This window comes from Panthera tigris, chromosome A3 (genome assembly GCF_018350195.1).
Source record: "Panthera tigris isolate Pti1 chromosome A3, P.tigris_Pti1_mat1.1, whole genome shotgun sequence".
NCBI classification, from domain to species: Eukaryota; Metazoa; Chordata; class Mammalia; order Carnivora; family Felidae; genus Panthera; species Panthera tigris.
In genome coordinates this window covers 13,020,252-13,044,845 of record NC_056662.1, presented here as the reverse complement: position 1 = coordinate 13,044,845, position 24,594 = coordinate 13,020,252, and the positions used below count along the sequence as shown (strand labels likewise).

The 24,594-nt window shown below is 48.8% G+C and overlaps 2 long non-coding RNA genes across 5 annotated transcripts in view; both read right to left on the bottom strand.

Moving 5' to 3' along the window:
• Positions 1 to 539: 539 nt before the first annotated feature.
• LOC122237170 lies at positions 540 to 10,182 on the bottom strand. Of its 4 annotated transcripts, none has more exons than XR_006215388.1 (5): positions 10,094 to 10,179; positions 6,778 to 8,447; positions 3,904 to 3,941; positions 2,400 to 2,543; positions 540 to 1,482 (listed from the first exon to the last, which is right to left on the bottom strand). It is a non-coding gene; the product is annotated as an uncharacterized LOC122237170 (long non-coding RNA). The 4 variants fall into 4 exon arrangements; XR_006215389.1 differs by having other exon boundaries at positions 6,778 to 8,462; positions 10,094 to 10,178; XR_006215390.1 differs by lacking the exon at positions 10,094 to 10,179 and adding an exon at positions 9,624 to 10,073.
• A 48-nt stretch (positions 10,183 to 10,230) lies between these two features.
• Positions 10,231 to 24,594, bottom strand: part of LOC122237171 — a 31,253-nt gene continuing 16,889 nt past the window's right edge. The window contains exons 2-3 of the long non-coding RNA XR_006215392.1: positions 10,786 to 10,943; positions 10,231 to 10,354 (exon numbers count right to left, since the gene is read on the bottom strand). This is a non-coding gene — a long non-coding RNA (uncharacterized LOC122237171). The remainder of the gene's footprint in view (positions 10,355 to 10,785; positions 10,944 to 24,594) is intronic.

Sequence of the window (24,594 nt, the reverse complement as noted above, 5' to 3'; positions counted from 1 at the left end):
CTTAAATGTTTTGGAGGGAAGAATGGCCTGGTGCTGGGGGCATTTCTGGAACTGTGATGGGGAAGGCTATGGGTCCTCACAGCACCTCCTGGGTGGGTGACAATGGGGGCCTTGGGGACTCGGGTGGGGCCTGCAGGACAAACCAACCAAAGGAGGAAGGCATCACTTTACCCAAGTATAGACAATCTGGGGCACAGAACACAAATTGCTCTAGCCCCAGACCTATCAACAGGACAGCCAGAGCTCAGTGACACCCTGATCAAACCTGTCCTGAAGCAGGAAATGAGAAAGGAAGAAACTAACCGGGAGCCTCCTGGCCACACTCTAGTGATGTTCCATCTCTGGCCCAGCCTAGATGTTAAAATCATGACCTCACTCTCCAGGTATGAGCTAAGCAGTGGTAGGATCTGTGTTGTTTAACCAACTCAGTGGCACTTATGAATCTCAACGAGCACAGACTTTTCTGAGTGGGACCCTCTGGGGACACACCCACTGATCAGACACTTGGAGATTTCTCTTGGGAAGGGAGTTGCCTTTAATCCGAAACCTGCGTTTCTCAATACCTGAGAACATACATACACCAACTGGGGCAAACTGGAGGTGGGTCCCACTACATAAGGTTTGGGGCCCAATGCAGGGTCCTGTGTCCAAAACTTCTGAAGCATTTCAAATCGGCGAAGGCAGAGCGTTAAACCGAGCGTGGGCCCTGCCGAGCGCGGGCCTCTGTGCAACTGTGAGGATAGTATGTCCGCCTGCCTGGCCCTGGAGAGCGGGGCTGGCATTTACAAATGTCTGCGGCTGATTCGGGTTCAAAATCAATAGTAAGGAAATGTGCCGCTGTCCGGAGTGCTGTCGGACAGTCGGGCAAGGTGTGGCTCTGCAATAAAGGGGCAGATGTCTGTGCGGTTCCCGCTCCAGCTCTGAGCACCTTGACCATGACTCCGTTGTTGGAACGAGTGCGATTCCTCCTGGAGACCACGCTGCGGGGCTCAAGAAGAATCGGATGCAAAATATATTCTGGTCCATTTGTTTAAAAAACTGAGTCTTTATGGTTGCAGCTCTGTGGGGTTGGGTAGCACGTAAGGGACTCTGAGTGGGGCCCGGGCGAAAGACCAGGGAAGCTGGGAATGGTGGAAATCTGCTCCTGAGAAGTTTGAGAAGAGGTCTGGGCAGCGTGCCTCGGTTTCCCCACCCGTGTAAGGTGCAATGATAACAGTACCTACCTCCAGTACTGCTGCGGGGTTGCTAATGAGCAGGCAAACGGACCGCAAAGACTGGTGGTTTACAAAGCAAACACATGTCACTGCTTTGGCTGCTTCCATTCTCCTCTGGAAGGAGACAGAGCAGAGGCTGCACAACAAACAGTCTAACAGGCTGCCGCGCTTCGGCGAGCATCTTCGCACGCGTGTGACTCCCATCACCTCCGTCAGGACATCTCCTTCAAGGCTCAGAATTTCCGACAGTGCTTTGCGTAGAATAGTCCTGGGGGGAAATTAGCCGGATTCCTGAGAAGTCAGTGTTAAAAATAAACCTTCCAGGTCACCCTACCCGGAGCCCGAGCTCACAGACGAGGCCCAGAAGGTGAAAGCATCCCGGCCAATGTCATGCAGCCGGCTGCTGATAGAGCCAGGACTTGATCCTGGCCTTGGGACTCCAAGGCCTCTCTGTTCGTTCACCGTCTTCACGGGCTGCTCAGATCCCCCTAGAGCAGCGTGGGGCGGGCAGTGGGCCAGAGGCGCCATCACTCTTCCCAGGACAGAGACCAGGGCTGGGGCTTCTGCGCTCAGGGCCCTCTGTGGCCTCAGCACAGAGGAGTGTGGCCAGGCAGGAAGGCGCCGACCTGTACTTGCTTTGGACCGTCCACAGGGAAGGAGCCGTGGCACGCGGGGCCCCACCCGGGGGCCCTGGTCCTGTGGAGCCCCAGCAGGCGGCTCTGCCCAGGCCCTGCCAGGGTTCCGGCATCTTATCAGTAAGCTGTCATGTCATTCACACTTGGCCACATGCTCACGGCTCTCCAAGGATACCTGTTGGGTTTGGGTTTTTTTTTTTCGCCCCTATTTGCTTATTCCTTCAACAAAAAGTGGATTCTAGACCAAGATGTTAAGTTCTGGGGATGTGACAAGAAACAGGACCAATAGGCCTGGCCCTGAAAAAGTTTCTGGCCTAATGTGTCATTCTAGGCATGGCGGGAGTTGGGGGATGGGTAGGGAGGCGAGGAGGAGATATCTGCCCTGGTGGGGAGGAGTGGTTTATTCCTGAATTTGAGTCCGTTCTATTACTGGTTGGAAACTTCCTGCAGATAATGCACCCCCTTGCTGCCCCCGGGGCAGATGGCTCCCACCACTGCTTGCTGACCATCTCCTTGCGCATGGAATTCCAGGAAGTACATGGGCAGTTACCTGTGTCTCCAGCGTGTGGGACGAGGTTCTGCCTCAGGGCCTTTGCACTTGCTGTGCTCGCTGAGCTCTCTTTCCTCATTTAGAAGCTTGGTTCATGCCGTCACTTTCTTCAGGTCTGTGCTTGGCTGTCACTTTCCTGACGACCTTATAAAAAGGACACCACGCCCAAGGCTGCCTTTTATTCTGTTTTACTTGCCCCCCAAGGCCACGATCCCTGCCTGGTGGACTGGGTATTGTTCCTCGTCTGTCTTCCTCAACCCAGCCCGCTAGGGTAGGGCTTTGCTGAGTATGTTCACTGCTCTTTCTCTAGTGACTGTCCCTTAAATGAAACTCAGAAAATACTGAATGAATGGATGGATAAGAGGGTTCTTGTGTCCAAATCCTGCCCTTGCCCTATGCCGGCTGTGTGACCTTGGGTGAGTTACTGCCCCTCTCTGAGCCTCCATTCATTTTTCTGAAAACAGAAACAAGGCCAACCACAAAGTGGCTGAGCCAGTTAACCTAGGCAGAAGGTGAGAACACCCGACCCCCACAGGGGAGATGGTGTGACCCCCTCCCCTCATCCCTTCTCATTCGCAGCCTCTGATTTCATGCAGGGGAAGGAGGTGGCAGCAGGGGGGGCAGGGAGGATCCTCTGAGCTTGTCCAGGTAGGAGCAGGATTCCTTTCCACTCACCCCACGCCAGCCTGGCCTCGGCGAACGTCGGGCAGCCGAGCAGGGCGGGAGAAATGGGCTGGGAAGCAGGCTGGATTTATACCCGCCTTCCCAGCAAAGTGTTCTAAGAATGTGCACATCTGTGACCCCATCTCCCTCACGAAGACCCAGCGACAACCCCAACAAAGATGTGTGAGCCTCTCCCCTTGTGTGAAAAGGTGGGGAGAAGCGCTTGCCCCTGAGTGACCCCGAAGGAAAAGACCCCGTGGCAGCGAATGCAAACACATCCACAGCCAATGCCGGGGGGGCCTCCAGTCTCAACGGGGATGGTGAGATGGCAAGACCTAGAATCCTGGGCAGCTGACCCTGGGCTTTCTAGCTGGATTCGGGGACGGGGAACCAGAGATCATCACCCCATCCCCCTTCCCTGCCGCCCTTCCCCCACCCCCACCCCTCTGCTAGCAGGTGGATCCTGCACACATGTTAACATCGGTTCCCACCTAAACGACAGCTGCCGGCCTGGCCCGGGGACCCCTATCTCTTTGCATGTTATTGTAGCTCAGGGGCTCGTCACTGCAATAAAGCACTCTCGGGGGGTCGTCTGGAATGTCTAAATCAGCACTGCAGAGAGCCTGGCAGATGAAGAAGTAAGACAGGCTGCCCTACCAGAGTGATAAGTGCTCAACTCAAGCAGGTGACGCTGGGGGCCTGGCCCTCTGAGACCAGTCCCCCCCAAACGTCAGCTCGAGGAGGGACTCTGCTTCCCTGCTATGAGGGCAACGGTGGGGGTCACACGTCGTGGCTACAGGGGATCTCTCTGCAGCCTTTAGCCTGGATGCTCAAACCTCACCAGCTCTCCTAATGACGTTCTGGTTCCCAGTACCGTTTCTGAAATGACAGGGCAGAAAAGAGAGGGGCAGATGGTCAGGTATTAGATCAGCCATCATCAAATCGAAGTGCTCAGACCCCTGGGGATACACGACGACTTTCTAAAGGCTCCCAGACACAGACAGCTTTAAGAGAATCAATTTCTGGATCCTTGACTGACATGTGTGGTCCGCGGCTTCTTCTTTTCCACACCCCCTCTTACAAATGCCCTTCCTCTCCCACTTGATAAAAGAATGATTGATCGGTCGGAATTCCAACAGAGAACGGCCGGAACACTCCTATCTGCTGACTTGAGGACAGTTTCACAAAGGTACTGTTTCAGACGTGTGGGCAGAGGACGGAGGGAAATTACAAAGGACAGTGCAGGGCTCTGGCTAGTACCGGGGGGGGCGCCCTGGGCGAGGAGAGGGGAGGGAGGTTTCTGGAATCTGGAGACAGAAGGGCTGTGCACAGTGAGCCTCGAGGCAGGAGGTGACCTGGAGGGGACAGGCAGCTGGGGTTCCATCGCAGCGGGGGCCGGGGGGCCGGGGACCCTTCCTCTCTCACCCCCACCGCTTCTCTGCACCCCACGGCAAACAGAATCAGGAGCCGGAAAGCATGGCAGCCCAGAGCTGAGTGGCGTTTGACAGAAACTCTCCAATTTGCCACCTGTTTGTTTACGTGAACAAGGTTCGCCACGCGTCCATCGGCCCGACCCAGAGAAACAAAAGAGCAGGGTGAACTGAGGCTGTGACTTCTCACTAGAACAGGAAGCCGTACTCGCTCCGGGATACGCGAATTAATTGAAAAATAGTCCCGCAAGAGTTTGACGGCTTCGACCAATCGGGCTCTATTCCCAAAGCTGATAACTCAATTCAGAGCCACGTGTTTAACATTTAAAAGTGTTACAGTCACAGACACTTGTAAATTTTCAATTGTAGCTTAGGCGTGTTTTCGTTGGAATATACGTGTTTTGTTGTTTTCGTTGGAATAAAAGACTTGCCAGCGGAAAAATATGATACATTCGCCTCAAATCTTACCAGGGGAGTAGCTCCAGGAGACAAAGAAATAACGCAGAATTTCCCACAATCAGAGGAGTGTCTCCGATATTTTTAAAATCACTGATGGTCGGTATCAAATTACCACTGTGGTATCGAATGTCCACTTGGACACGCAGTTTTAAAAGGTGATAGGGGCGCCTGGGTGGCACAGTCAGTTAAGCGCCCGACTTCAGCCAGGTCACGATCTCGCGGTCCGTGAGTTCGAGCCCCGCGTCGGGCTCTGGGCTGATGGCTCCGAGCCTGGAGCCTGTTTCCGATTCTGTGTCTCCCTCTCTCTCTGCCCCTCCCCCGTTCATGCTCTGTCTCTCTCTGTCCCAAAAATAAATAAAAAACGTTGAAAAAAAAATTTAAAAAAATAAAAAAAAAAAAAGGTGATAGAACAGTTTCCTTTTATAATGGAAGTGTTAAATATTTCAGATGCAGCAGCGTGAACTTATGATAAAAATGTGGGCGTTAACGATGTGAGAAGTACATGGAGTTTTTAATGTTTGTTTATTTTGAGAGAGAGAGAGAGAGCGTGCGTGCGTGGGTGAGGGGAAGAGAGAGAGGGAGAGAGAGAATCCGAAGCAGGCTCCGGGCTCTGAGCTGTCGGCACAGAACTCGACGCGGGGCTCAGTCTCGCGAACCATCAGATCATGACCTGAGCGGGTTATGAGTCTGCATTTATTGAACACTGAGTTTTCCAGGCACTGAACTAGGCAATGCACATCTATTTCTATGCCTATAGGCATACGTCCCACTCACCCGAATCCCTAAAAGGAGAGGCTTTATCATCCTCCGCACCAACTTCCACACGCGGGAGCGGGCTAGGTACCTTGCCTGGATCACTCAGCAACAGCTAAATGGTAAAGCTGGAATTTAAACACCTAGTGCTGGGGGCACCTGGGTGGCTCAGTCGGTTAAGTGTCCGACATCGGCTCAGGTCGTGATCTCACACTCTGTGAGTTCGAGCCCCGCGTCGGGGTCTGTGCTGACAGCTCAGAGCCTGGAGCCTGCTTCAGATTCTGCGTCTGCCCCTCCCCTGCTCATGCTCTGTCTCGAAAATGAATAAACACGTCAAAACAAAAATTTTAAACACCTAGTGCCCATCCTTTACTTGCCTCTCTGTTCTTTGGTTGGTTGATTATTCATAGAGTCATTCAATCTTTCCTTCACACAACAAAAAGTTTTGAGCACTGGCTGTGCCCCGGGCGTTGTGCAAGATGCATTTATCTCTACATCTCAACTGCTGGTGAGTCCTCGTCCACACCATCTCCTGCAGGAACCCCCTCTCGTGGGGGTTAATTCTTCCCTTCTGACTTGGCAGCGAGGCACGACTGTGCTTCTGAGCCTTGGAAGGTGAGCCCTGCTCTCTGCTCTCCTGTCTCGTTCTCCAGTCTCGGGGCCCAGCTCCCACGCCCCACCTGCCCTGACCGATCCCTGAGTCGGGGCTCCAGGGAGCCCGGTTCCCAGACCCTGGAGTGTCGTACTGTCTCTATAATCAGACTTTTAACTAAAACTACATATCAACCTTTTTCTCAGTGCCTCCTTCCTCTGCTCCAAGTTTCTAGCGCGGTGCTGAGCAAAACGGCCTGCGTTTGCACTGAGATTGCACTCTGCCGTGACTTTCCGCAAACCAAAATGACAGTGTCCTGCACAGGATAAAAAGTGTCTTCCTGCCTCATACAAATGTGGGCGGTCCAGGGCTACCAGCGTGGCCCCCGCGACACCAAGGACCCAGGCTCTGCCCGGTTCAGCGGACCGGACCACACCGTCTCCCTGTCTGCAACCCTCCCCTTCGCCCAGGAAAATCCTACCTTCGTAGTTACTGATGTCGACACTGAGTATTCTCCAGGGACGCCGTGTCCTCCAGCTTGTGGCGTTCGGGATTTGCGAGAACGCGCTCCCAGACGGGCTCTCCATTGATTTACAATCCAATTTTCCTATTTGGAAGCAAAACTCCATGTTTTCTGCTCTGTTAGTCTGTCAGCTGCCTCCAGGAGGTGACAAGGAGAGGCTCTTCCATATCAGACCCTTGGGGTGGCTCTGCAGGGCCGCCAACTGCTCAGACACGGAGGGGACGAGCGAGCGCGGAAAGCGGGAGGTTTGGGCTGCACATTGTCGGGGCGCTTCCCCGCTGGGGCTCACTCCAGCCACCGGAGCAGGAAAGGGATCTAGGAAAGGGGGTCGGGGGAGCCCCCAGACTCTGGGAGAGACCGCACATCAGGCTCGTCGGAGTCTGCACATTTGGGAATAATGCCTGAACGACACTGGGGAACTCTCCAGTGGGGACCGTGGGCACCGTGGGCACCGGATTCCAGCACTTCCACCTCCGGAACCAGTCCTAATGCTCCCGTCGGTTCCCTTACGTCACAAGCCCCTCAGTGGAAGTCCCCGCGTGGGTGCCGACTGGCCGTGTCCACATCGCATGACTGCTCTACTGCCAGAGAAGTGATGAGGCAAGTCTCCCATGTTGACGGTGAGGATGGGGTGGTTGCTAAGAGGGGAAATTCCCCCAAATTTCTAACACACGGGAAGCGTGTTCGGATGTGCAGGGCGGCCGAAACCACGCCGAGTGTCTCCTACAAACAGGAAAGGCTTTACCCTTCTCTCCCCCAATGTCCCAATCTCAATTTTGTTTCCTATTCTTCCAAGGACGGTCTTATCAGGGAGAATTCTTTATGATTTTTCAAATACTCTCCGTTACGGGTCTATTGGGCTCTTTGGTTACAAACTGGAGACAGTGGCTCTATCTAGTTAACGTAAGCCAAAAAAATGAGCTTTATTGGTAAGCTATGAGGAGGGCCATGCAGTGAAGCAAATCTTGTGAGTCAGGTGTTAGGAATGAGGACAGCCATGGAAGCTTCGGGACTAAAGGGTGCTCTCCCCACCCCCCTACTGCGCAGCACAATGTTCAGTCCTACATGTTCCGTGGCACTGGTCATCGCTGAAATTATCTTCTTACGTGTTTGCTGGCCTTTTATCCCCCTTTTCCGTCTCCTCAAATACACCGGCCAGAGACCATGGCTCTCCGCTCACCATCTCTGCTGTGTCCCCAGGGCCAGGGTCAAGGCCAGGTGCAGGGGACACGCTCAGGAAGCGTTTGATGAAAATGCACACAGACGATTGAATGAACGACGAGTTGGTTTCCAGAATTTCGAACTCTCTTCAAATGCTAGGATTCCACGACTTCTAAGGCCAACACGTGGAGACCCAAAACGAAGAGGCAAGTGGGGGAGATTTGGAAGCCGGTGAAATCATCGGCCCTCTGACTTCCTCTTGTGTTCAGACTCAGTCCACTATCCATTCCCCGGGAAACGCTCATCAGCTTTTCTCGAAGAAATGTGCCTCCTGCTTGTCATCAGATATTTTCAGAGTGCTAGCAGAAGATTAGCCGATGGGGAGTCTGAGATCGTAGAGGATATTGGGCCTCATCCTTCAGTCCACGGGGAATTACCATTTCTCTTCGGTACAGAGGAGCTCTGACCTGGAGCAGAAAAGCCTGAGAAATTGCCAATTTAAAACACACACAGGGAACGGAGGCGAAGGTATCTGAATTAGATCAAATTTTGCCCCCCAGGGTCCAATTGGAAAGCATTGATAAGCAGCCCAGTGTTCTAATGATCTCAAATATTTGGTTAAAGACATGGTATAAACACCTGTGTTAAATCCAACCACGGCCACTATTAAAAATGCCATAAGGTTGTTTATTCCCATGACTTGCTTAAAAAGCAACCTCTCCTTGACAAGCCCGGGTGAGCTATTTGCTAGAAGGTGCACAGAAATGAACAATATTAAGTTAGGGGCCCGTGTATTCCTCCAAGCTACCCAGATTCCTGGCTTCACACTGAAATTCTTTCCCCCCCATTTATCCATATTGTTTCTTTGCAAGTAAAACTTATTACACAGATTCCTCAGGGCATTTTTTTCCCCCTTTTTCTTTTCTTGACTCCAGTTAAATAAAGTATTGATTTTGTTTTCAAGGTAATTTAAGGGGGTAACACAGTTCTGACTTGATAAGCACAACATTAATGCATTAGAGTAAACACATTTTAGGGGTTCAATTGGGGCTCCTAGTTTTTTTTTGTTTGTTTGTTTTTTGTTTTTTTTTTAAATCAAGTCAACCAAACTGACTGACTGCCATGGGGATTTCTGCATGGGCTCGATACGCATGAAGCTGCATGTGACGAGAGAAATTATCAAAACAAAATTGATATTGGTGGCTGGGGAGGCTCTTCCAAAGACCTTCGTGATCTTCAAGGATGAATTAACACTGGGTTTCTCAGAGCCAGCCGAAGTAAAATGCAATTTTTGAGACGCCAACATCACTCATTTAGTGGGCCAAGAAATCCCCTCAAGTGTCACTGCTGAGTAGCCGGTCTGCTTGTCCACTCTGAGACAATGACCGTCAGCCATCAAGGAGGCACATTGTAGCTATTAGGATGCACTTGGTTATAAGTGACAGAAAACTCAGGTCCAACCGGTTTCCGGTTAGGACACTGTTTACTGGCTCATGCCAAGGAAAGGTCAGGGATAGAGGTGACCTGGGCAAGTCCAATCTAGAAGCATAAACTTCATCAGGACTCTGACTCCCTCTGTCTGCTTGGTTTGACATCACACTGAGGCACACTGTCCCCATGGGGACCTTGGCACTCAGTCTCACCTCCTTCTGTCCTAGGGCCCACCATATTGGCACCTGTCTCCAGTTCCTCCAGGGAAGGCCCAGGGTTAGTTCTGATTGGCTCTGGCTGCAGTCACATGCTATTCTTGAGCCAATCACCGTGGTGAGAAGGTCTGATTGGCCAAACTTGGGTCACATGGCCTGCCACTAGCAAAGCCGCGGGCCCCAGAGCGAGCTCGAGCTCAAGGACCTGGTTCACATCCGTCTAGGCAGTTGGCCTCCAGAGTCGGCCCAGAGCCCTTGCGCTCCTTGGCTCCTCGCAGCCTTTGGACCCCGGACGTCAATTCTCAGGACTTCTGCCCCCGCCCCCTCACCGGCACGGCCACCTGCCCCCTCCCTGAGCCTCTGCATCCGGGACGCGGCTTCCGCCGAGACGCCTCCCTTTCTCCACCCTTCCTGGGCCCCCAGTCCCTGGGAATGGCCTGCGCGCCCTCTTTTCCACCCCAACTCACTCTCCTTTGTTCGTCACGGCTCCGACTCCGGGTCCCCAGCTATGTCACCATCAGGAATCGGCGCTCCTCGTTCACGTGTCCTCCCTGACGTCAGACTGCCAGGGGCCAGTGGGCACGAGGGCCAGAGCCGCCTGTGGAGAACAGCCCTCGCCTCTTGTTTGCGGGAGGAAATGCCAAGCGTGCACCTGCCGTTGGCTCTGTCAGGCGGCAGCCTCCGGTCAAAACCAGTAAAGCTCTGACACAACCAAACTTTTCACAGACCTAGAAGGAAACAGGTGGTTTGCATGCATATTTTATCATAATATACTTGTTATATTGTATTATGTATACACACACACACACACACACACACACACACACACACTAAAATTATGGAATATAAGGGAAGATCATTCCTCCTACTAGTGCTGAAAATCCAGCCATGTGTAAATTACAGAACACGATGATTTCCCTCTTAGGTACACACACTATTTTATTTATAGGCGTAAATCATTATCTCCAGCAGCCTCAGCCGCAACATAGCTCACATCTCTTGAGCAGAATGCTAAGCGTTTTACGTTTATTATCTCACTGACTTCTCTTATCGAGGCTCTGAAATGGGCACTGTACTTCTCTTCTTGTTTGACAAGTGGGGGAAACTGAGGCACAGAAAAGCGCAGCACTTTTCCAGAGTGGTGGCGTCTGGGACTGACCTTCATCGCGCTGTGAAGCTGGGAGCCATCCGGGCCCGGCTGTGGCCAATGGAATGTGGTTTGAAGTGTATTTGTCACCCAGGGGAGGACGCCATTCTAACCGAGGTCGTGTTTCGCTTTCTTGCCTCCATGACACATTCTGGACGATGACCGGGGAGCTGCCATCGTGGGGAAAGCACAGGGAGGGTGTTGTAGTTTCCCACTGCCCTGCCCACGGACATGGGTTTCCACCGCTAAGCGACCTAACTTTTAAGCTACTTTGGGGGCTTTTGCTTTTTATGTTACTGCAGAATAACATCGGATATCAAAGGGAACTGAAGCCTCATCTAAATGTTTTTATGCTTTTAATACATGGAATGTATTCGCGGATCGCTTGTGTTATTAACCCAGCACTTCTTAAAGAAACCTAAGGTGCTCGAATGGCAGTAGGAATAATCCTAACTCTGCAACCCTTATAAATTAAGGCATTCTAGATATCTCTGTGTTCTCAATGGCTAATGATTAATAATTTCACCTTTATTTTTTATCTAAAGAATTCAGTGATGTGGGTGTTCATTATACCTTTAACTCTTGTATATTTTCAAGTAAGATATTCAGCTATGTTTCTTAAAGCTCAGTTTAGCTTCCCGTTCGTGCCAAAGAAAATGACTTCTCAGAAGCTTCTAGAGTAATTCTTCAGGGCCAGGCATGCTGCAAATGCCTGACAAATATTAACTCACTTAAACTTGAGACTAACCCTTTGAGTCAGGTATTATTAATTAACTCTCGCATAGATGGTGAATGAGGGAGACGGGATTCGGTGCAGGGCCGAGTGGTCCAAAGTCTTCACCGTCGATTATTATTAGATGGCTCCGTCTTTCCGCACCCGGGGATCTGGAGCAGGGTTAGCTCTATAACAGTCCGTCAATCATGACTTGTTGAGCGAATGAGCAAATGAATGAGTGAACCGTACTTTACAAAGTTCTTTTACTTACATTATTTCATTCAAATCTCACAGTGAGCCACTGACCAGTGAGGTATGTGTGATTAGTATCCCCAACTTACAGATGAAGAAACTGAGTCATGGCAGATTGAAAGGCAGAATTTCCCTGCTAGGAGGTGGCAGGGCCGGACCTAGCTCACTCTTTCTACTTCCAGTGAGTTCTGTAACACTGATGCCCCCAAGCTAAGTCCAAACCACAAGCTATTTAAATTATTTTTAATTAGTTGGTTGATTCCAGATTCCTTCCTTCCTTCCTTCCTTCCTTCCTTCCTTCCTTCCTTCCCCTTCCTTTCTTTCCTTTCTTTTCTTTCCTTTCCTTTCTTCCCTTCCTTCCTTCCTTTCCTTCCTTTGCTTCCATTCTCCCTCCCTCCTTTCTTTCTTTCTTTCTTTCTTTCTTTCTTTCTTTCTTTCTTTCTTTCTTTCTTCTTATCCAAGTTAGTTAACATATAGTGTAATAATAATTACATGAATAGAATTTAGGGATTCATCACTTACACATAACACCCAATGCTCATCCCAAGTATCTTCCTTAATGCCTCTCACCCCATCTAGCCCTTGCCCCCACCCAACACCCCACCAGCAACCTTCAGTTTGTTCTCTGTATTTAAGAGTCTCTTATGTTTTGTTCCTCTCCCTGTTTTTATATTATTTTTGCTTCCCTTCCTTTATGTTCATCTGTTTCGTATCTTAAATTCCACATAGAAGTGAAATCATACGACATTTATCTTTCTCTGACTAATTTCGCTTAGCATAATACGCACTATTTCCATCCATATTGTTGCAAATGGCAAGATTTCATTCTTTTTCATCACCGAGTGGTATTCCATTGTACTTATATACCACATCTGCTTTATCCATTAATCAGTCAATGGACATTTGGGCTCTTTCCATCCTTTGGCTATTGTTGATAGTGCTGCTATAAACATGGGGGTGCGTGTGTCCCTTCAAAACAGCACACCTGTATCCTATGGATAAATGCCTAGTAGTGCAATTGCTGGGTCGTAGGGTAGTTCTATTTTTAGTTTTTTGAGGAACCTCCATACTGTTTTCCAGAGCGGCTGCACCAGCTTGCATTCCCACCAACAGTGCAAAAGAGATCCTCTTTCTCCGCATCCTCGCCAACATCTGTTGTTGCCTGAGTTGTTCATGTTAGCTATTCTGACAGGTGTGAGGTGGTATCTCACTGTGGTTTTGATTTGTATTTGCTTGATGATGAGTGATGTTGAGCATTTTTTCATGTGTCAGTTGGACATCTGGATGTCTTCTTTGGAGAAATGTCTATTCATGTGTTTTGCCCATTTCTTCACTGGCTTGTTTGTTTTTTGGGTGTTGAACTTGATAAGTTCTTTATAGATTTTGGATACTAACCCTTCATCTGATATGTCATTTGCAAATATCTTCTCCCCACTCCATCAGTTGCCTTTTGGTTTTGCTGATTATTTCCTTCATTATGCAGAAGGTTTTTATCTTGATGAGGTCCCAAAAGTTCATTTTTGCTTTTGTTTCCCTTGCCTCCAGAGAGACATGTCAAGTAAGAAGTTTCCACGGCCGAGGTCAAAGAGGTTTTTTTGTCTGCTTTCTCCTCGAAGATTTTGATGGCTTCTTGTCTTAACATTTAGGTTTTCATCCATTTTGAGTTTATTTTTGTGTGTGGTGTCAGAAAGTGGTTCAGGTCCATTTTTCTGCATGTCGCTGTCCAGTTTTCCCAGCATCACTTGCTGAAGAGACTGTCTTTATTCCCTTGGCTATTCTTTCCTGCTTTGTCAAAGATTAGTTGGCCATACGTTTGTGGGTCCATTTCTGGGTCCTCTATTCTGTTCCATTGATCTGAGGGTCTGTTTTTGTACCAGCACCAGACTGTCTTGATGATTACAGCTTTGTAATACAGCTTGAAGTCCAGGATTGTGATGCCTCCTGCTTTGGTTTTCTTTTCCAAGATTGCTTTGGCTATTCGGGGTCTTTTCTGGTTCCATACAAAGTTTAGGATTGTTTGTTCTAGCTCTGTGAAGAATGCTGGTGTTATTTTGATACGGATTGCATTGAATGTGTAGATTACTTTGGGTAGTATTGACACTTTAATAATATTTTTTCTTCCTATCCATGAGCATGGAATGTTTTCCCATTTTTTTATGTCGTCTTCAATTTCTTTCATAAGCTTTCTATAGTTTTCAGTGTATAGATTTTCCACCTCTTTTGTTAGGTTTATTTCTAGGTATTTTATTGTTTTTTGGTGCAATTGTAAATGGGATCAATTCCTTGATTTCTCTTTCTGCTTTATTATTGATGTATAGAAATGCAACCGATTTCTGTACATTGATTGTATATCCTGTGACTTTGCTGAATTCATGTATCAGTTCTAGCAGTTTTGGGGTGGAGTCTTCTGGGTTTTCCAGACAGAGTATTATGTCACCTGAGAAGAGTGAAAGTCTGACTTCCTCCTTGCCAGTTTGTTGTTGTTGTTGTTTTTAATGTTTATTTATATTTGAGAGAGACAGAGCACAAAGGGGGGAGGGGCAGAGAGGGAGACACAGAATCCGAAGCAGGCTCCAGGCTCTGAGCTGTCAGCACAGAGCCCAACCCAGGGCTCGAACTCATGTCATGAGAGTATGACCTGAGCTGAAGTCAGATGCTTAACCACCCGAGCCACGCAGGCACCCTGTCCTTGCTGATTTGGATGCTTTTTATTCCTTTGTGTTATCTGATTGCTGAGGCTAGGGCTTCCAACACTATGTTGAAAAACAGTGATGAGAGTGGGCATCCTTGCCGTGTTCCTGACCTTAGGGGGAAAGCTCTCAGTTTTTCCCAGTTGAGGATGATGCTAGTGGTGGGTCTTTCCTATATGGTCTTTATGATCTCGAGGTATGATCTTTCTATCCCTACTTTCTTGAGTGTTTTTTTAATCAAGAAAGGATGCTGTATTTTGTCAAATGCTTTTTCAGCATCTATTGAGAGGATCATGGGGTTCTTGTCCTTTCTTTCGTTAACGTGATGTATCACATTGATTGGTTTGTGGATATTGAACCAGCCCTGCATCCCAGGAATAAATTCCACCTGATCATGGTGAATAATTCCTTTAAAAAATTTTTTTTCAGTGTTTATTTATTTTTGAGAGAGAGAGAGAGAGAGAGACAGAGCGCAACTGAGGGAGGGGCAGAGAGAGAGGTAGACACAGAATCCAAAGCAGGCTCCATGCTCCGAGCTGGCAGCACAGAGCCCAACGCGGGGCTTGAACCCACTGCAACATCATGACCTGAGCCGAAGTCAGACGCTCAACCGACTGAGCCACCCAGGTGCCCCTTTGGTGAATAATTCTTTTAATGTATGGTTGGATCGGTTTGCTAGTATCTTGTTGAGGATTCTTGCCTCCGTGTTCATCAGGGAAATTGATCTGGAGTTCTTCTTTTCAGTGGGGCCTTTGGTTTTGGAATCAAAGTAATGCCAGCGGCAGACTCCAGATTTCTAAATTGTCTGTAAAGTAAGGAGGAGGAGACTTGGTTGCATGGCCTTCATTGCTGTAGGCACAGCTGTCTGTTCCCCCGGAGCTGCCCTCCCCTGCCCCCACCACTCCCACCCTGCCCTCCGTGGCTGCAACTTCCCACTGACCCTCTCAGGGAGGAGAGGAGGACTTCTCAGTGTGTCTTTACTGATGAGGAAACCAAGGCTTGGAAAGGTCCATGGTCATCTAGAGGCAGTGGTGACACTCTGGTGGGTATGGCTCTGGGGCCACTCCTTAAATGGCACCCGTGCTGAGGTTGACCCTGCCGGGGGCCTGGGGTGTGGACAGAAGGAGGTGACACGCGGGCTCAGAGTGGGGGATGTTTCCTTTTGCCTGACGTCCCAGAGGTCCTCTCCGAAAGGAGACCCCCATCCTCGCTGATTGCCCAGCCGTCTGGGAGAGAAAACAGCTGCTGTTGAGCCTCAAAACAAAGAAAACAAAAGGTTGCCTTTTCTTTCCTTCCAAGGCACAGCTGACTCTGCCTCCTTCATCTACGGCGGCATAAATTGGGAGGTTTGCATTTGTAGCGTGCGTCCCCTCCCTCCTGTCGCCGAGTGTTCTGTGCTCTCTCTGCCACGTGATAGACCTCAGGGAGGCCTCGAACTGCCCCTTCCAGGGGCCCTGCCTGCCGCAGGAAGGGGCCGTTCCTTCCAGAAGAGCGTCCTTGTCTTCGTCTGCCCAGGTCACCGTAACAGGCTAGCACAGACGTGGGGGCCTAAAGGAAAGATAATTATTTTCTCTCAGTTCTGCAGATTGAAGTCCAAGATCAAGGCCCAGGCAGCGTCAGGGTCTTGTGAGACCTCCCTTTCTGGCTTGTAGATGGCCACCCTCTCACCGTGTCCACACATCACCTTTCCTCTGTGTGCACACACGGCCAATGTCTCCTCTTCTATCTGTCCCATCAGGCCTCGTTGAAGCTTGATTATCTCCTTAGAGGTCCTGTCCCCAAATAGAGTCACACTGGAGGTTAGGGCTTCCTTCCTTCCCTCCTTCCCTCCTTCCTTCCCTCCTTCCTTCCTTCTTTCCTTCCCTCCTTCCCTCCTTCCCTCCCTCCTTCCTTCCTTCCTTCCTTCCTTCCCCCTTCCTTCTTTCCCTCCTTCCTTCCCTCCTTCCTTCCTTCTTCCCTTCCCTCCTTCCTTCCTTCCTTCCTTCTCTCCTTCCTTCCCTCCTTTCCTCCCTCCTTCCCCCTTCCTTCTCTCCTTCCTTCCTTCTTTCTCCCCTTCCTTCCCTCCTCTCTTCCCTCCTCCTTTCTCCCTCCCCCCTCCCTTCTTTCCTTCTCTACCTCCACCCTTCCTTTGTCCACTACAGATAGTCACCCAGTAACTACTATGTGCCAGACACAAGGGCAAAGCAGAACATAGATGGAAGGTACCTAGCCCTCGTTCATGGAGCTCATACTCCGTGGGGGAGACAGAACATAAAGAAACAAAAGCACAGCGTCCTGTCAGCTCATATTAAATATTTTGAAAGAAAAGTAGTAATAGTCATGGTGGCAGGAGTAAGGAGAGTTAGTTCAGGAAGGCATTGGGAAAACTCTCTCTGTTCAGCCCCCTCAACACACACACACACACACACACACACACACACACACACACACACGGGTGATGAGAAAGAGAGTCGACAGGAGAACTAATGCAACCGATGGTAACACTCACTCCGGTAGGACGGCACTTCTGTCCGTCGTTTGCACCACCGTCAATGCCTGGGACGCAGCCCGGAGCTCCGTCCCTGCTTGGAACACACTTGGCCAATGAGTGGACAGGTGGTGTAGGCCTGTCGATCTATGCGTTTCATCCCAGGCCGTCTTGCCTCATTTGGAGCGGGCATGTGATCTGCCCCTGCCCTTGGACGAGGCTATGTGGACGTGATCATTGGCGGGGATGTTGGCAAAGGAGCTCTCCCTTTGGATGGTGCACCCGATGACTCTGAGGGCTGGGACAGCGGTAGCTGGCCAGCGACCGTGATAGGACCGGTGCTGATGGTGGGTACAGGGGGGAGAGGAGAGCAGGGCAGACAGAAGCACAGACAAGAGCCGAAACATCCCTGTGGTTTGAAAGCCGGTAAAAAACAAAACAAAACAAAACAAAACAAAACAAAACAAAACAACAAAAAACGAAGTCTCTGCTGATAAACTAGAAAGAAGGAAGGGCTGGGCTCAGCACCAAGTGGTATGTTGACCCTGAAAGTTGCAGCATTTGGAATCTCTGAGTTTCCCCAGCACGTCACGGACCACAAGAGGCCCTAGACATGAGTGAGCCGGTTTCCAGTCACAGCCATGCACCGGTTCCCACGCCCGCTGTGGCGGTGATGCCAACCTACCCCTGCACGGGACTCTACTGTTTGCCAAGCGTTTTAAAATACTTTAGAAGTTCATTCTTCAGGGCGACTCTTATTACTAGCACGTGCACCGGGCAGGTGGGGAAACTGAGGCTCAGGGAGTTCGCTCACTAACAGGTGCGTGTGAAGCACCCCCTCCCCACGTGGGGCATGTTCCAGGTCCCGAGGGCACAGCAGGGAACAGAGCGGAAGGAGACAAGGCTGCCTGCATCACTCGGCTGGGAGCACCCAGGCTGGGATGCCCAGGGCAGCTGAAGAAGTTTGGGCTCTCTATTGGCGGCTCCGGAGTTTTTGTACAGCAGAAGGCGGTTTGGTTTGAACAAAATTTGAGAGAGGCTTTTGTTGCTCAGGAACGTTCTGCCCTCCTTCCGGAAACAGCGGCCTGACACGACCCGTCCCCTTGAAGCCGGGGGGGGCTGCGGGACACCCTCTAAGCAGTTAGTGTGGCTGGAAGAGGCGTGGTGCGTCACTTTCCTGAAGCATCTCTGGCAGGTGCGGGAGGCCCGGGGCCCTCTGCGCTTCACGGCGATGGTGGCAGCCGGTGCTTCGAGGTCCAGCCCGCCCAGTGGAAGCCCCCCGAGTCCACACGAGGACGCTGCCCTTGGGGGTCGCCTGGACCGCCGGTGGACCTCACGTGAGAACAAGGAAACACACAGATAACACGTAAGTTAACACGCGAACAATTTTGGGCGTGAGACCCCCGAGACGGGGGGCGACGGCTCTAGCATAGCCCAGCCCTCTGTGTCCAGTGAGGGGCTGTGAGGACGGGCGCAGGGCGCTTGTCTTGAAGCTGCCTGGGCAGAGCCTTCGGTTTACGTGTGGAGCGTCTCAGACAAACAACCTAAAAATGAAACCGCTTTATGATTATTTCATTCTGACTTCACATACGTAAGTTCTTGGTGGGGCACTAACGGAGTCTGCCGGGGGTGGGTCAGTCGCTCTTTCCCATTCCTTCTCGGCATTACCACTAGGAAAGAATATTAAGCCAAGAACTCAGGCATTTGGGGATTTCTCAAGGGCCCGCTCTTATTGCGACTTAATTAAGAAGCTCGGCGGAGAAGCGTCGGGCTATTTAACAGAGGTTGACGAAGCCTGGTTGACTGGGGCTGCATAGAGACGCGGCTTTATTAGTCTTCCTCGCTCCTATGAAAGCAAAGTAGCTTGTGTTCCACTTGGGGACTAATCCATTAGTCACTGCGAAATCTCTGAGGACAGGCCGGTCCATTTCAAACCTAATTTGCAGTTGGCTTTTCATTTTAGTGGTTTTGGAATGGAATTCATCTGCCTAAACCCGAGAGTGTTTGGTTACCCCATGCAAATATTTAATACCCACAGCGAAATTTCAATATAACGCTAACAATTTGTTTTCCCCGAGATCAGTCTCATTTGTCAAAGCTATTGACCCAGGCCCGTAAAGAAATGTCATTCTCGCCCCCCTTTGTAATGGTTTTATGCAAATAGCTTTCAAGACTTAATTCCGTGGAAATGTTTAGGGACAAGGAAGAGAAAAGAGAAGCTAGATCAAGGCTGGAGATAAATAGGAAGGTGGAGGAAGGAAGGGGGCTGTGGAGGAGAGGTGGCGTCACAGAGAGAAGGGAGACAGAAAAGCAGGAAGAGGACAGAGTGGCGGGAGCATATTAACTACCGCTGTGACACAGACAGCGGGCGAGAGCTGGAAATCCACTCCCGTCCAGGCCCCTCACCGCACGGCCACGGGCAGATAGGTAAGACAATGCTTTTGAAAGGGCCAAATGCAGCTCACGCAATTTTGACTCTTACTGTGCGAGCAGAAAGAGAGAAGTCCGAACGATCAGGTCCACGCTGACGAAGGAAGGCGCTCCTGGGCGGCCGCCACGCTTCCCGAGGGGCGCAGGGGCACGGACACCTCAAAGCTTCCAAGTGTTCCTCTTGCCTAAACTGATCGGCCCGCGAACACGCTTGCGGTGTGGTCCACGCGTCTGTTCTCTTCTCCCACCTTCCTTGCACGATTCTCCTTCTGCCGTTTTGCAAAGGAAAAGCATGGTTTCCAGCCATCCCAAGCCTTCCCATGGTGCACACACTGCCTGGGCGTCCGAGAGCCAACTCGGCCCGCTGGCATCTGGGCCCCGGCCCCTCCCCGTGAGAGTAAATGATGCTCTCTACAAATATCCTTTTAATGTTGGAAAACACCACATTTTTCTCTTTACGTTGTTTCCATCAGTTGCGCACTACCGATAATTCCAGTGACAACTCCATCCAAATACATTTTTAAACCCTTAGAGGCTTAGGTGCACAGTAAATTTTAAAATTATATTTGTAATCCATCGTATATTATATAATAAATTATATATGTTATAAATAATACATACAACATATATAATAATATGTATTATATATTTGTATTTAGCATATATATAATATGTATATATTATATATTGTATATTCGATGCATATATGTGTATTATTATATATTAACTTATTATATATGATATATAATAATACACACATATGTATATGTATTACAACCATACATATATGTATATGTATTACAACATATACATATTGTTAAGTATGTTATATAAAACTTATATATAACATACAATAATACACACATATAATACGTATTATAGCATATACATATTGTTGTATATGTTATATGTAACTTATTATATATAATAAATAATAATACACATGTAATACATGTATAATACACATATAATATGTATTACAGCATATCCATATTGTTGTGTATGTTATATATAGCTTATTATATATAACATAATACACACATATAATATGTATTACAACATATACATATTGTTAGGTATGTCATATAAAACTTATTATATATAACATACAATAATACACACATATAATATGTATTATAATATATACACATTATATATGTTGTAGGTAACTTATTATATATAATATATAATAATACACACATATAATACACATATAATATGGATTACATCATATACATATTATTGTGTATGTTATATATAGCTTATTATATATAACATGTAATACACATACAATATGTATTACAACATATACATATTATTGTATATGTTATATATAACTTTGGAGACCACAGGAGCAGAGCACCCACCACCATGTTTCCCTTTAGCTGCCCCCAAGCACCCAGGCCACTTGATTGTACAGACTCATCTTTCAACAGGCAAGTGAATCCTGACTTCCAGGGGCCTCTGGGAGCTCCCACATTCGCAGGTCACTCGGTGACCTAGATGAGGTCCCCCATACAACACAGCTATTTCATACACTGCCTTCCCACTGAAACCGGTCCACAAAACGTTTTTCAAGTTTTCCATTCAGCACATAATGTGGTCTCATCCTTTTCATTAATCTTAGTTGCATTTGTACTTCATGGTTTCATTTTTTCCAAAAGAGCCATTTCCTGGCTGAGACCATTAATCTTGTAGACTTCTGCACTTCTAAGACTGTGTTGAGAGTTTTGCTGCACTTCTCCGTGATGCCAAGAATCCCCAGGAAGACTGTGCTGTCATACGCAAATGTCGCAGAAGCCCCTTCCAGCCCTCGCACTCAAGATCCGTGTATTTGGGGTTCTTGATGTCAGTTAGTTTCCAACTATTCTACTAATGAGGCCTTCTCATTACATACAGTATATTAGTATAGTATACTTATGTAATATATAGAGTATATCAGTATAGCATACATATATATATATATACAGTATATATAGTTTTGTTGCATGCGCCCCAGCACCTCTGTAAAATAGTTCATTTTTCAAATGATGTCCAGGATCCAGGTTTCATTATAGAAAAATCAAAATAAAAAGGAACCTGATAAAAGCAATCTGTGGGAACCTATCTGATGAGCCCAGTTAGAGACTGTGTAAGTGAATAAACAATAAACAATAAACTACTCCCTAAGATTGCTGCCTGGGCATCCATTTTGTGTGGCCAAGTAGCCTGCAAGGGGCTTGAACTGACAGCAACAGCCCTCAGAGTCACAAGCAGATATGACTCCCCGACCGGTCCTGTGAGAAGCACTCTGCCTCCCAGAGCCTTCCTGTTGTGCACCCCTCAAATCACAACCCCCGCTGCACCCCCAGCGGGAAGCTTACTAAAACCCCTGCTCATTTTGGTTTGAACTGACCAATCCAACTTTAGTCCGGAAACCCCAAAGCACCCCCAGTCCTGCTTTGCTCTCCCTGCCTGCACCCTGCCTGGACCTTCCCTGCGGGCCACGAACCTCTCAATTTCACTTCTCCTTGCGATCTTTTGTTAGACAAAGCTCTACTCGACAAATGTTCACGGAACAAAGTCACAACAGCCTGGAAGTTGGATTTCTGCTCGGAGATCATTGTTCACCAAGAATCTGAATTTTAATCAACTATTATTTATTTGAGCACATGTAGTTGGGAAGACGGGTTCTAAGTGCTGAGCGGTGGGCCCGCCTTACTCACCAACTAGGATGTCTTGGCTCACCCACCAGCTTTGCTGGAGGAGAGTCAACTTGTCCCGGCATAGCTACATATGGGCTGTGGTAGTTATCGGTGCTATTTGCTAAACACATAAGAACCTCCTCCTTCTGGATAGTACTGCACTCCCCTGCATACTTGAAGTTTGGTGCAGCCATGTGACCGGCTTTGCCTGTGACACGTGAGTAGACACTGCGCGTGTCTTTTCTGAGCCAATGTCCATTAAGCTACATTATCATCTGCCTGCCACGGTGGTTTTCTAGAAACACGTGTCAGGAGGAAGCCTGAGTACCCGGATGAATACCGTGTGCAGAAAGCCCTGCTCTAACAGAGATGGAAACACGACATTTATGAGAATTAGCTGTCTCTTATTCTAAGCCACTGAGATCTGGGGATCTTTTGTTACCGCAGCATGAGCTAGGCCATCCTAACTAATACAGAGTCGTTTACCGCTGGTTAAAGCTTCATTGACAACTTGTTAAATCTGTGACTTGAAAAGTTCTAATACACACACCTCACTTTGGTGCCCATATTTTTTTTCTTTGCTTACAGAAACCCAGTCTTTTACCAAGTCTAAATTTTACAACCGCCTCTTGGAACAAATTCTGCAAACTGCCAGGTTTGCGTTCTCTGCTTGGCATATGACTTCAGAAAGGAGCTGGGAGTTTACCACCGTGATGTGTTGTGCCCGCCAAAGACCTTTGAGCATTGGGTCTGTGCTCACGGTCCTAACCCTGGTGGCCGTAACCTCTGTGACATTTCTCCTAACGCCACTTTCTGCTTGGACCCAGGGTCAGAGACACTGGTCAATAAGCAAGCCGGGTGTCCATCAAAAACTGACTTAAATATGAAAGTCCACAGGAAGGTCTTTACAAGAGAAACGCCACGTGCAGCTAACGGAAACCAGAGGAAGAGCTTCGTTAGCCCTGGAAATTCAGGAACGCTTGTCTCCCGCATTTGTCTGAGGTCTTAGCAGAGCGGGGGTCCAGCATTCTCACACTCTGAGTGATACCAGAGCCCCCATTCCAGCATCAAAGTCCTAAATGAGGTCAGCTTCTCCAGGAAAATTCCTAAGAGGATGCATCATCACATTCCAGTGACTCTGGCTTTAATTTTTACTCTCCATTTCTTAACTGGAGGCCTAATTGAAACCACACAAGGCTACTTGAGTACTCTATCTTAAAGGGACAGAAGGACACCTTCTGGAGGAATGAAGGGAGACAATGGAGAACTTGATGACTCCGCTCGCAGACCCAGCTGCGTTTAGACACTGAGAGTCACCAGCTTTCCTGCATGACATCCGAGAGCCTCCACAAACCATCATCTTCCTCCCTGGACTGCCATGTGTCGGAGGTCCTATCATCGCTGCTCCTTCTAGGCTGACACACGGAGCACCCCCTTTTAAACGCAAACACCTTATAACTCAGAGATTTTATCAGTCAGGACTCTTGGTTGCATACAACAACAACAACAACAAACTGGGTTAAATAGCTTTAAATCAATGTATGACGTCAGATAACTACGAAGTGCGAGGAGTAGTCTCAGGCACAGCTGGATCCAGAGTTCTAGGTGACGTCACCAGGTCCTGACCAGTGCGTGGTCTCGGGGCCCCTCCTTCCCCTCTCAGGTCCATTCTTAAAATGTCCTGTCGTTGCTACAGGACAGGCAAGAGACTGCCGCACTCGCAGAAGCCACTAAAATAGCTTTGTTGCAGCTCATTGGTCCAGGTCACGTGCCCGTCCCTGGACCAATCACAGTTGCCAGAAAACGAAAACCCTGATAACCCTGATGATTTTAATCCGTCTGACCCCGAGGGCTGGTCAAGCCCTTTGGGTGATAGTGAAGAATGATTTCCCGAGAAAACTGGGGTTTGGTTACTAAAAGGTGGTACAAGGGGTTCTGGGAAGCCAAAACATAATAATAATGTACATTATAAAAATCATATTCATTAATGACATTTATAAGCTGAAGTAGGATGCATAGAAACAGGTTCACTGTCCCCCTGTCTGAAGGTGAAGTCATGAAGCTATTTGCCAGGTTGACTTCTCAGATCCGCACCTGTGACCATGGAAAGAGAAATCCCCTAGTGTTGGGACACAGGGCAGACGTTTAGGCCGTGGAAGGGAATAAAAAGTTTTCAGGTAGCATACTGACCAAGATCGAAAATGGGAGTGTGGATTTCCAAACAATAAAGTAGAGGGGTGAGGTTTCCAACACGGGGAAAGCAACGTGGGAGGTAGAGAGGCCAGGTGTGTGGCACCAACCTCTCGTGCCAGGAAATTTCTTTTCTCTGCCTGCCCCCTCAGTCCACCCTCCACAAGCGGCCGTGTAGTTGGGGACTTGGGGTTACAAGCGACAGCAGCCAGCTATCGCCAAACTAAAGAAAACAAAGTTATGGAAGGTTCACAGGCTGGAAGGAGGCATTTATGAAAAGGGTAAAAACCAAGCCAGCTCTGGGTTTCTAGGCAGAAGTAACTGATGGGTGATTTTTTTCCAGGGAGCTGCAGTGGGTTCCAGCCCCTGCGAGAATGTGTGTCACTCCTCCAT